Genomic DNA, 13194 nt, shown 5'->3' with positions numbered 1-13194 from the left:
CCCTGTAATACCTGTCTGGCTTACTAGGAGCCAGAGGCAGGGAATCAGGAGCCATGCTGGATTCTGAGAAAACATCAACAATGTCTAGAACATGAGGTATAGCCAAAGGCCTATGCTGAGGAAGGAGGAAATCCCCAAGCCTCCTTTTAGATACTGAGAACTCCTAACTCTCCCAGTGAAATAGTGTTCCCTTAAGGTATGCAAAGTTTCTCCAACAGAAAAATCCTCAGGAGGAGAAGCAGAAGGGATTGAATCTTCTGCATCAGAGTCCACAAAGTGAAATAGATAATTCCTGATCAGAAGAAATAGAAACCTGATCTGATGATCCATAATCGGTGCCTTGCCTAGGCCTCTTAGCAGGAGGGGGATGGGAACCCCTGATCAAGGTAATTAAATCCTCAGCCATTTTGATAATTTGTTTTTTTACACATAGGGTCCTGTGCATGTGGCCCAAGCGTCATTTTTTTTAGACATAGAAGTTGATTTTGGCCTAGGTTTTGAAGATGGTGTCTGTTTAATATACAAATCTTTAGGTCTGAAAACACCCGCAGAAGCCGGTGCCTGCTTAGTGGCTTTGGACCCATCTAAAGTAGAGGCATCCATGGGTTCAATACTAAACTGTCTCGTGGCATACCGGACTCCGAATGGGTCTCTGTAGAGGCCTGCGAATCAAAAGTAGCGGGTATCAGGGGCTGCGAAAGCGCCTCACTGAGTACCGGCAAACAGACGAATGGCTTAGAAGCTTTGTCGTCTGTTTTGGACCTAGACAGTCTCTCTTTTTCTTTGCGTTTTTTTTTTATGTATTCCGGTAGTCTGTTGCTAACAGACGACATTTCTGGATAGTTAAATCTTGAGCCAAAATATTTTGATTCAAAAATATAGATGCTTAATAGTGCGTTGATTAAATTTAGCACAAAACCGACAGCAAGGCACGCTGTGGTCAGGGCCTAGGCAAGGAATACAGTGCAAATGAAAATTCTTGAGATATTTGCTTCCCACAAGTAATGCAATTAACTTTTACTGACATTGGTAAAGAGCAAAAAAAAAAGTTTCCTCAACAGGGTACTTAGCTTTACGTTGAAGACTTCGGTTCTGAAACTCGAAAACAAAAATTTCAGGAGTCGGCCGACCGGCACTTGCGAACTGCTTCTGCTTCGGGCACCTCGCGGCAAGAAAACAGATGAAAATGGTGTCAGCTGCATGTTTTATACCCCTGACGTCATGGAAGAAGGAACAGCAACCGACGCAGGACCCAAGACTTTGTTAACCAGGCCGACTGAGGGCAACCTGCGAGCAGATTACCCAAATGTAATGACTGCAACAGTGAGACACGAAGAACATTGTTTCCAGGTCATGAGGATGTTGACACAATAGGCTTTTTAGATATCACTGTAGTTTCCTTATATACAGTCTTGCATATGGAATTAGAAGAATGCAGGAGGCCATGAACCCCAAGGCAGTAATTGCCCTGCAGATAGAGAGTTTTTGTGGCCACTTGTTTGAAGTAGTTTTGTCAAATTAATTTGTTTCTCTGGCGTGAGGTAAGCCATCTGGGAAGTTGTATTCAAGCTTGCTCCCAGGAATATAATTTGTTGACAGGGTACCAGGTGTGATTTCCTTTCATTTATGATGTACGCCAGACAAGTTAGAACCCTTTGTGCAAAGGCCAGATGATTAAAAAGCATCTCCTGGCTTTCTGCCTGAAGACAATCGTCTAGGTATGGGTATATCTGAATATTTCTTTGCCTGCAAAATGCAGTATCTGGAGCTAGGCACTTTGGCTTACCTACTGCGCCCAGGGTATTCACAAAGGGCAGTGCAGAGAACTGATAAGTGTGTGTAGCTTGCTTTGAAGCGTAGGTATCTTCTGCAAGATTCCCTGATTGGGATGTGTAGGTATGCTTTTAAAATCGAGTTTTGCCAACCAGGCATCTTTGTCTAGCCTAGGAAGTAATTGAAGAGTCAGCATCTTGAATTTTGGAATCTCCAAATAGATATTTAGAGTAGACAGGTCCAGGATAGGACGCCATGTATTGTCTTTTCTGGGTACCAGGAAAAGTCTCTAGTAGAAACCTTGCACTTTTTCCTCTTATGGTACCAGTTGAATAGCCCCCATGCTTGAGAGAAAGCACTTGTTTTTGGGCCTCTGCCCACTGATTTGGAGGTAGGTCCAGCCACCCACTTGGTGTTGGCAACGTGTGGAAGTGAAATCTGTATCCCAGGGACACTATTTAAAACCTATTTGTCCTGGGTAATGAGTTCCCAATTCTTTGCATGAAGAGCAATCTTTCCCCACAAAGGGGCAGCCAGTTGATAAGTGCTTGAAAATTTTAAAAGGAAGTCACTGAGGCAGTTTACCATAGGGGAGCCTTATCCCCAGATTTGGAAGTGGAGGCCTCCCCAGTGCTTAGTACTGTGTGTCCCCTGGGACTGAAACCTGGGGTTTTTGCTGTGTTTGGGAAGACATGGAAGGGGCTGGAAAGGACCAATTCTAGAGGGCCAGTGCCTACTAAATCTAGGAGGCTGAACTTGTAAAAGAATCATTAACAGTTTGCATAGATTTAGCTTTTTTTTTTTTTTTTTTTTTTAAGAACTTCCTCAGCCTTGTTGCCAAACAGGCGGTCCGGATTTAAAGGAGCATCGAACAATTTAGTTTTAACATGATCAGGCAAAGATTGCTCCTTGAGCCAAGCATGCCTTCTGAGCACAGACCCAGTAACAGCAGCCCTGCAAGAGGCCTCTAATGAATCAAAACCACACTGCAAAGTATGTTTTCCAACTTGCTCAGCAGAAAGCATTAAATCCTGTAATACTTATTTTCCACAGTCAGGAATCAACATTTTCTGTTTAAGCAGTACAGTAACATGTTGCTGATACTTTAACATATGAAACTGGCAGTTTAAATCCCTAATGGCAAAGGTATGTAAGGCTTCCCCAAAAGAAAAATCCTCAGGAGGGGAAGCAGAGTGAATGGAGTCCTCTGCATCAAAATCCTCATAAGTTGATAAGGGCAAATCCAGATCAGAAAAAACAGAATCCTGATCAGAAGATTCATAATCAACTTCAGTCCTAGGCCTCTTAGAAGGGGGGGGGGTGTTGGCTAACCCTGATTACAGTCATTAGATCTTCAGCCATTTTTTTTTTTTTTTTTTTTTTTTTTAGGCATAGAGGCCTGAGCATGTGACCTGGGCATCGGTTTTTAGGCACAGATCGACATTTAGACCCAAGTAAAGAAGGAGGCATCAGTTTAATATGCAAGTCCACTGGCCTGAATACACAGTCAGAAACCGGTGTCTGCACAGCAGCTCCGGAGTAGACACATCCCATGGGTTCCATAGTTGAAGCATCTCGCGGCATACTGGACTCTGAATGGGTCTCAGGGCCTGTGAATCAAAAGTAGTGGGTATCAGGGGCTGCAAAAGCACCTCAATGTGTACCGGCGAACTGGCGACTGGCTTAAGAGAGTCAACAGTTTTTGACCTCTGCGGCCTCTGTCTATCTTTGCGTTTTTTCAGAATCCCAGTAGTCGGATGGCTAACTGATGACATTTCTGGATAATTAAACTGAGAACCGAATTTAGAGGCGAAAATACAGTCGACGGATACTGCGCGGATTAAATAAAGCTCAAAACAGACAGCAAGGTATGTCGTGGTTATAAATTAGCTTTAGTTGAAGACTTCGGTTCTGAAACTCAAACTAAAATTTCAGGAGTCTGCCGACCGGAACTTGCCAACTGTTTCTGCTTCAGGCATCACACTGCAAGAATGACTGATGTAATGGCATCGGCTGCATGTTTTATACCCTTGACGTCATGGAAGAAGGAACAGCAACCGACGCAGTACCCAAGACTTTGTTAATCAGGCCGACTGAGGGCCATCTGCGAGCAGATAACCCAAATGTAATGACTGCAACAGTGAAACACTAAGAACATCCCTGTCTTTGTGAAAAATCATATACGGAATTTTGATGGACAAGGCAGGTAACTCTGAAACCCTTCTTCCAGGGGTAATAGCCACCAGAAAAACAGTTTTCCAAGGTGAAAATTTCATATCTGCAGTTGTGGCAGCCTCGAAAGGCAGAGCGATCAAAGCCTGAAGAACCAAAAGGTCCCACGGGGGGGAGCAGGATCTTTGACCGGGGGACATAAAAACGTGCCTTTGATAAAGGCTTTACACACTCTGGAAAAGGCTAAGGAGGAAGAATTCTTAACCACATGAAAATGAGAAATGGCAGCCAACTGAACTATGACAACAGAAGAACTAGCTCAGTGTTGGAAAATATCAGGTAGAAAATCAAGAATGGCAGAAATAGTCATTAAAGGGTCTAAACTCCTCAAAGGCCTGGAAAGAAAAACATTTCCACTTGCTGCGATAAAATTTCCTGGTCGAAGACTTATGAGCAGCTACCAAAATAGATCTAACGAGGAGGATAGTCCGGGAGTCCTAGCACTCACAGGAACTGGAACAGCCAAGCTGTGCGCTTCAGGCTGCCCAGACTCAGATGAGGCACCCCCGAAGGGTGTGAAATTAAATCCTGAATGGGATCTAGGATCCAAGGTGGAGCCAAAGGTGAGACCAAAGGAAGGGAAACCATACCTGAGGAGGCCAGAATGGGGCAATGAGGATCACTTTGCTCCCCAGTAGACGAGCTTTCTGCAGAAACCTCGGAATGAGACGTATTGGCAGGTAAACAGAGAAGACCAGAAGGCCAAGCATGAACTAGAGCATCTCTGGTGGACTCCCCCAGCAGGGGGTTCAGAGCAAAACACTTGCATCACTTCGCTTTGGAAGGCGATGTGAAGAAATCGCAGCAAGGTTGACCCCACTCGCTGAAGATCTGTTCCGCTACTCGGACAGAGACCACTCGTAATGCATCAGAATGGTCCAACCGCTTGTCCGTTAGAATGCTGGACAGCCCCGGAATGCGCATTGCAATGAGAAAGCGACCAGTGGAGATCACCCATTCCCACACTCTCATAGCCTCGCGACAAAGGGAGTAAGATCTAGTCCCACCATGTCTGTTGATATACCAGACCACTGACATGTCTGACTGAATAGTAATCGTCCCCAGAGGAAGAAAGGTATGAAGGGCCTGCAACGCTAGAAGGACCGCCCTTCATCTGTAGGAAATTTATATGCAACCTGGTCTCTATGGGGGAACACAGGCCTTGGACTGTCCTGCCCGAACAATGCCCCCCCCCCCTCCGAGTTGGGAGGCGTCAGTGATCACTGTTTGGGCCTGGGCTGGAACAAAGGGTCGTCCCTCCAGAATGTCCAGAGACCTCATCCACCATATGAGGGACGACAGACAAACTCGACTGAGTTGAAAAGGATATGTCAATGGCAATCCCAACAAAGACCACTGAACCACTGGAGTCCGCTGTAGTATCCTCTTGTGTAACAGAGCACACACAGAAGAGTTATGGTCACCGCCATCAAGCCTAGGGACCTCAACACAGACTCTGCCGTTGAAAGTGAGAATAGTAGATCAGGGAGACATGCATCCTCAGGTTTTAAACCCTCTCCGAGGTCAGGAATATTTTGCACTGAATAGTATCTATCCTGGCACCAATGTAGTCAATCACCTGTACAGGATCTAGGAGAGATATGGATGTGTTGTAATCCCCAAATGTGAGAACAAGATATATATTCTCCATTGATATAAACATTTTTCGACTGACTTTACAGCATCAAGGTCGTCGTTGCTCTCAATGGGACATATAAGTTGTTCACATTAGTTCCATTTCGGTCACTGTGCTTGTGATATATTTTGGATTGTACTCATTTTGAACATTGTTTCGTGTTGATGCTTTTGCAAACTTTTTACAGCCAGCGATTCATGGCGATATCTTGTTTCTGGGTATAACACCTACGTTTATTTCAGGACGGAACATTTTCTCAAGAGCTTATTTTAGGAACAGCATTTCATGTTGATGTTTTTGTGAATTAAACCAGCTTTTCACATAGCTGGCGCCATTTTGGTTGTGGGTGCGACATCCAGATTGATTCCAGAACAGTTTACATTTACAGTATCAACGAATAATTGGATCATATTGTTCACACAAAGCTATGGACATTCTGTTTTTTCCACATTTTGTATACTTATGTTTAACTATGTTATTTGCCTACTTCATGTGTTCACTAAAATCTTTTCAGGGATTTGGAATATGAATGTTGAAACTATCACATGTTTGAAAAAGGGTTACTTAACCTTTCTTTAGGTATTTGTTCATTATATCTTATTAGCCCATACGTATACCATATACCAGGCACCAGATTAGCTCACTTTTGACGTTTTAGTCACCTAATAAGTGATTATATTATATGCTTGTGTTCAGTTCTTAATTTCATTTTTATTAATTAGTCATATTTTGACCTTAAGATTATTGACATCTACATCTTTGCAACATTGCAGAAATGACTACAGGACACAATTATTAGAGTTATCTGGTGATTTGTATGTGCTTTATCTATTCAATCGACATTTATCTATTCTAGTTTGAAATCATTCTATTTACAATTTTTCATTGTGATTATAGATCAAGCAATTTTGTAGCCCCCCTCCCCTTTTTTTGACAATTTTCATATATAATCTTAAGATACTACACGTATGTAGTTTCGGGCCAGTATTCATTGCATATTATCCAAAAAAAGTTTTTTTTACTGATTGGGTCTACTTTTCCCTTTTTTGTGGACCTAAATTACTTGTTGTCCCTGATATTTCGCCGTACCCCTGTTAATTATATGGGATTTTAGTAGTGTGTCTCCTATTCCTTTTGCTTTTGACTGGACAAACTTCTTTTTAGGCCAAGACATCACCAGGGACGTAGTCCAATTTTGGGTCTACAAATGTCTTTGGTTTAAGACATAGCCTTGTTGCTATTATTGTCTGTTGAATTTCTTTTTTATCCATTTCTCATGGATTTATTGAGTCTAGTGTCTGGATTATCCTCTGACAGAGAGGATCTAAGTGCCTTTGGTTTGGGTCTCAGCCATGACGTGGCTAACAATGGGGAACCTATGGGGTCTGAAACGACCTGCAATCTGGCATTTGATAAACTTCATAAACATCTAAGACTATTGCGTTCCAATGTTTGGCACGCCAAACTTTTCAAAGCATACATTGCCAAAAATATTACCCCACATGGCCTCAGAGTAAGAATTCAACCCCTAGGTGTTGAAATTGATGACGATTTATCGTCTGAATGGGCTGAGATCCAACACCAGGCCAGTATGTCATTTGTCAAAGCACTAAATAAATACTACGAATGCACAATTGATAAGGAAGTCAACATTGTTTAAAGTCTTGCTAATGATGTAAAACCTTTTGAAAAGGAGCCTTTTTTTGATAAACACTTGAACAGAGTTGCTTCCGACAAACAATTTGGAGACGCAACTCAAGACCAAGAAAATTCAGAAATTTAACAGGGATACGGCGGACTATCAGGGCAATAAATCCTTTTAGCTCCAACAAACATGTTAAATTCAATATTCCACAGTCGGCCTACTAAAAGGAAAAGACCCAAATCAATCTTAAAAAACAACTTTGTTTCTGATACTGGCTCTTCAACTGAAGAACTTACCTCTGGCCCCGAGAGGTAACTGCAGACTGCATCTGGTTCACCCATTCCCAAGCGATCACTCACAGGGGCCCCTTTAGGATCGGGTACAAAAGAGGGGGGAGGAAACACAAAGGCAGTCACCGATATACAAGGACTCTTACAACTAGTGATGATGAAGTAAATTCACATATGTATAACAATGTTTTAAACCTTTCCAGTTACAATTTATCATCCATTGAAGTCAATGTTCTCAATAAAGGCTTGTCTTTAATACCCATTTTTTTGTCACTGAAGAGTCATTTGCACAAGATGTACTATCATTTTGTAGACTGCTTAATTTAAGATTATTTTTTGGTTGCACTAATGACTTTGATGTTACAGAGAAATTCACATATCACAAATCCCAATTCAACCCACCTATGCATCCTGTTCTCTCAGTTTCAAAATAATGTTCTTAAAGATCTCCACTATGTGCTTTCAGCAACTGATATTCGCTACAACAATATTACAAGGACAGAACAACAAGCAATCTGGAATTTACAAAACAATCACGATATTGTTGTTATTTCAGCTGACAAAGGGGGTGCTGTTGTGGTCCTGGACTGGCATGATTATAATCAAGAAGCTCTCAGGCAGTTATCGGATGAAAAATATTATGCCAAAATGATTATAAATCCTACTTCTAGATTTCAAAAAGAAATTGCTGAATTTCTTTCTCATGCCAGAGATGAGTCTATTATCGATGCAAATCTCATGCATCAATTGCTAGTACAGGACTCATCCAATCAATATATATATTTTTTGCCCAAAATACATAAAAACCCAACACACACCCCCAGGAAGACCGATTGTATCAGGTAGGGGATATTTCACGGAACCCCTCTCATTGTTTTTGACCGAAAAATTGAAACCGCTCTTACCATTCATTCGTTCACGCCTCAAGGATACAACCAATTTTCTACAGATTATTTCTGACACTACTGGAACCTGACTGGCGTATGTGCACTTTAGATGCAAGTGCCTTATACACTAATATTCCTCACCATGGCGGATTAGAAGCCTTATCTTACTGGTTGGAGACTTCTGCATTATATTCATGTGAATTTAATGAATTTCTATTAGACATGGCCTCCTACGTCCTGACAAACAATGTTTTTTTCTACCAAGATGTCTGCTACTGGCAAAGCAAAGGTACCACCATGGGTTCCTCCTTCGCGCCCATCTATGCCGATCTTTTTATGGCTTATTTGGAGAAGGATTTGATATATAATAGTAGCAACAACATATACTTGGAACATCTTGATATTTGGCGACGATACCTTGATGATTGCTGGGCAGTATGGAAGGGTGATCTTGAAGGCCTATTTGAATTTTTAGCATCTCAACAACAATCGATGGGGCATACAATTTACTTTACATTATGATCACAACAACATCACAATTCTAGAAGTATCTATCAACAGATTATCTGATCATACCTTAGGGCACCAATGTTTTCAAGAAACATCCGGAATACAACACTATACTACATGCCTCCAGCTTTCATCCCCCACACATTTGTAAAAACATTCCTAAATCTCAATTCATCAGATTAAAATGTATTTGTTCTGAAAATACATCTTATAAGGAACAAAGTAAAGATCTCATCAATCGTTTCAGGACTAGGGGCTACAAGATGGCCCATGTCTTTGATGCCATACACCAAGTGGGTCACATGAATAGGGAAGACCTATTAACTTACAAGACTGAATATAGTCCTCCCACACAACCCCTTAGGTTCACTACTACATATGGCAGGAAACAACCTTATTCAAAGCTTACAAAGACACTGGAATTTGTTAGTATATGACACTGATATATCTCCTATTGTCCCTAATCGATGTCTTTTCTCATTTCGTAAAGGCAGGAATCTTGGTGGCACATTTAATCACTATAAACATGGACACGATATAGGTAATTTAGAACCGATCCAAACCACCTTGTCAGGTTCCATTCTCATGGGTTGTCATCCCTGTGGACGTAGTAGTAACTGTAACAGAATATCAAAAAACACAGAATTTACCAGTAGGAATTCTTCTATTGTATATGATATTAAATTCTTTGCCAACTGTAGTTCAGATTGGCTCATTTACTTAGCTACATGTTCATGTGGGGCCTTTTATGTAGGTCAAACTTCAAGACCCATCAGATTGAGAATTTCAGAACACATTAGTAACATCAAAAAAGGCAGAATCAATAATGCTCTATTTAAACATCAATTGTTACACCCTTCAGCTTCTTTCATGTTCACCATTATTGACATTATTCATGGCAAAAAATCTAATAAAACGGGTTGGCACTCATTAAATTTAAAAGAGAAAAAATGGATTGTGAAGTTGGGTGGTCTTTTCCCACCCGGTTTAAATGACAAGTTTTAGTTTTAACCAATCACAATTGTTTGCAGTCTACTTAACTGACAGCTTTGACTATGCTCATTTCACACTGAAGAAGGCTGGGTATAGACTACCGGCCAAAACCGGTCTGTGTAATTTTGGCTGTCCTTGTGTATGACTAAATAAATCAGTTTCTTTATTGGGTCTTGTTTGCTGGCTCCTGTTTTGCCTTGGATTGTTGTTTCCTTGAGCCGTGCATCTGCTTCCGTGCAAACTTTTTCATGTTGTATTATCCCCAAATGTAGGGCAAGTGTCAGGAAATAATTCCTGGTTTGAGAAAGTAGAATAGTCCAAAAACAAAAAATGCCAGCACCTCGGAGAGTCAAACAAAAAGGTTTATTTAAACTTCAAAAAGCTGGTGATTAGACCGGTTTCAGCTAAAAGCTTTCCTCAGTAATACATCAGTGAAGTTACAAGAAGCCCTTATATAGCTGAAAATTTTTGAATCCATGACATCATTTCCTGTGATTAATTAAATAAAAAATATATGTTATAATAGTGAATTATCACAAATAACACATTATAAAAATGTAATCTGCCCATATGCAAGTATGCCAAATTGAGACAAAACTCCTGTAATGAAAAAGTCAAATTAAGAAAACAAAAGAATAGAAAATGTAATGTTATACAATAAGAATAAAATTACTTACTGCAAACTCATAGTTTATCATTTAGCCCCGGGGGAAAAAGTCCCCCTAGTTTAATAATCCACCTTCTTTCTTTTGTATTAAGAATGTCGTGCCATCCTGATTTGAAAGAGCGATCCCCCACAATACGATCAATAATGGTGAAAGTAAATCTTGCATTTGAATGTTTGGTTGAATGTTTGTACAGTGCATTAGTAATTCTGTGGTTTCTAATGTCCCCCAAGTGCTCCGAAATTCTAATGTGGAACTGCCTGGATGTCTGGCCGATGTAAAATGCCTGGCATGTACAGGTGGCTAGATAGATTATCCAAAGATATCGAGATACAAAGGATTTTCAAGACATCGTTTTTATTTTTACAAAACTCCTTCAACTTAAACATATCCATGATGCCTGGGCTTCTATGAGCAAACATTTTTTGCCTTTGGTGCCGTTTCTGAGGTCGATCGCAAAGATATCATCATATCTGCTTACTTATTGAGGAGCGGCTCTTCAATTTGGTACTATTTGCCGTACGGATAAGTAACACCATTTTTTCCTGACTTTTGGCTCATTGATGGTGTTTCCTTAACTACATTGGGGGATAGGAATCGCATTGGACGCCATTTTTCTACATCGGGCAACAACTTGTTTATACAGGAGCAGTTTTTTAGTTGGAATTAAGGCCAATTACGCTAAGGGTATATTATATCAGTTCTGTGTTTTCTGGACCCTCAATATTGTACACGGCGCACCAATCTTTACTATATTGGGGGACATAGTGGATGCTACAATTTTCCTTGAAGAAGAATCTACTCAAGCAGGTACTTTTTATTTCTTTTGTTTAGTTAGACTTGGTTTTACCACAGGATCATTGTCCTGGCGGCACATTCGTGTTTGGGATAACTATACAGCAAATGAGACGTCTCCACCTCTTTGGATTAGTGACGATTATGGTTTCGAAATAACAACAACTTTTTTTTCCTGCTTAATCGGAGGAGAAACCCAATTGGGAAGTCAGTATACTTAGCGACTTGACTTTGGGATACTATTTCATATATTGGGACAGCTCTCTGAAGCATTTTGAGACTTAATTGATCTAACCCATATGTGATAATTCACTATTATAACATATATTTTTTATTTAATTAATCACAGGAAATGATGTCATGGATTCAAAAATTTTCAGCTATATAAGGGCTTCTTGTAACTTCACTGATGTATTACTGAGGAAAGCTTTTAGCTGAAACCGGTCTAATCACCAGCTTTTTGAAGTTTAAATAAACCTTTTTGTTTGACTGTCCGAGGTGCTGGCATTTTTTGTTTTTGGACTAACCTACTTGCTTGCCGTGCACCAGCCTAACTTGCTAGCTACATCCTTACAATTCAGTTTGTTGCTTGCTGGCTGTGGGCATTTGGAGAGTCCTCAACTTAGTAGCTGTATATCTCTGTATCTGTTGACCTTTTTTCTCGAGATACAAAGGATTTTCAAGACATCGTTTTTATTTTTACAAAACTCCTTCAACTTAAACATATCCATGATGCCTGGGCTTCTATGAGCAAACATTTTTTGCCTTTGGTGCCGTTTCTGAGGTCGATCGCAAAGATATCATCATATCTGCTTACTTATTGAGGAGCGGCTCTTCAATTTGGTACTATTTGCCGTACGGATAAGTAACACCATTTTTTCCTGACTTTTGGCTCATTGATGGTGTTTCCTTAACTACATTGGGGGATAGGAATCGCATTGGACGCCATTTTTCTACATCGGGCAACAACTTGTTTATACAGGAGCAGTTTTTTAGTTGGAATTAAGGCCAATTACGCTAAGGGTATATTATATCAGTTCTGTGTTTTCTGGACCCTCAATATTGTACACGGCGCACCAATCTTTACTATATTGGGGGACATAGTGGATGCTACAATTTTCCTTGAAGAAGAATCTACTCAAGCAGGTACTTTTTATTTCTTTTGTTTAGTTAGACTTGGTTTTACCACAGGATCATTGTCCTGGCGGCACATTCGTGTTTGGGATAACTATACAGCAAATGAGACGTCTCCACCACTTTGGATTAGTGACGATTATGGTTTCGAAATAACAACAACTTTTTTTTCCTGCTTAATCGGAGGAGAAACCCAATTGGGAAGTCAGTATACTTAGCGACTTGACTTTGGGATACTATTTCATATATTGGGACAGCTCTCTGAAGCATTTTGAGACTTAATTGATCTAACCCATATGTTCGTTTTTTATACAACTGAATTATGAAGTGTTAACATTGTGTATAGTTATATTTCAACAAGTATAATACTGTATGGTTTCACTTTTGGGTCTTAGGGGCTCCATGATTCTTACTGGCGGAGTGTGTTTTCTCACTGAGTGCCATTTTGAACACGCTGGAACTGTTTGTCTGGGTGGGCAAATCATTCAGTTCTAATGTTGGGAGTGTTAACATCGTGAATGGCTCTATTGGATCACAATAACATTATGGTATGGCATTATCTTTAGGTTTTCAAGACAGAATGATTATAACCTATTGAATTTATAAAATATGTTTGTTATAGGGCGCCATTTTG

General features: G+C 40.4%; 1 protein-coding gene across 1 annotated transcript in view; it reads right to left on the bottom strand.

Moving 5' to 3' along the window:
- AKAP8 (A-kinase anchoring protein 8) overlaps window positions 1–13194 on the bottom strand; it is a 1438733-nt gene that overhangs the window by 1235170 nt on the left and 190369 nt on the right. The gene's annotated exons all lie outside the window — the stretch shown is intronic.

This window comes from Protopterus annectens, chromosome 9.part0 (genome assembly GCF_019279795.1).
Source record: "Protopterus annectens isolate FY-2018-M chromosome 9.part0, PAN1.0, whole genome shotgun sequence".
In the NCBI taxonomy this organism is placed as follows: Eukaryota; Metazoa; Chordata; order Ceratodontiformes; family Protopteridae; genus Protopterus; species Protopterus annectens.
Note: the sequence above shows the minus strand (reverse complement) of the source record. Positions and strands in the feature narration are given on the sequence as shown.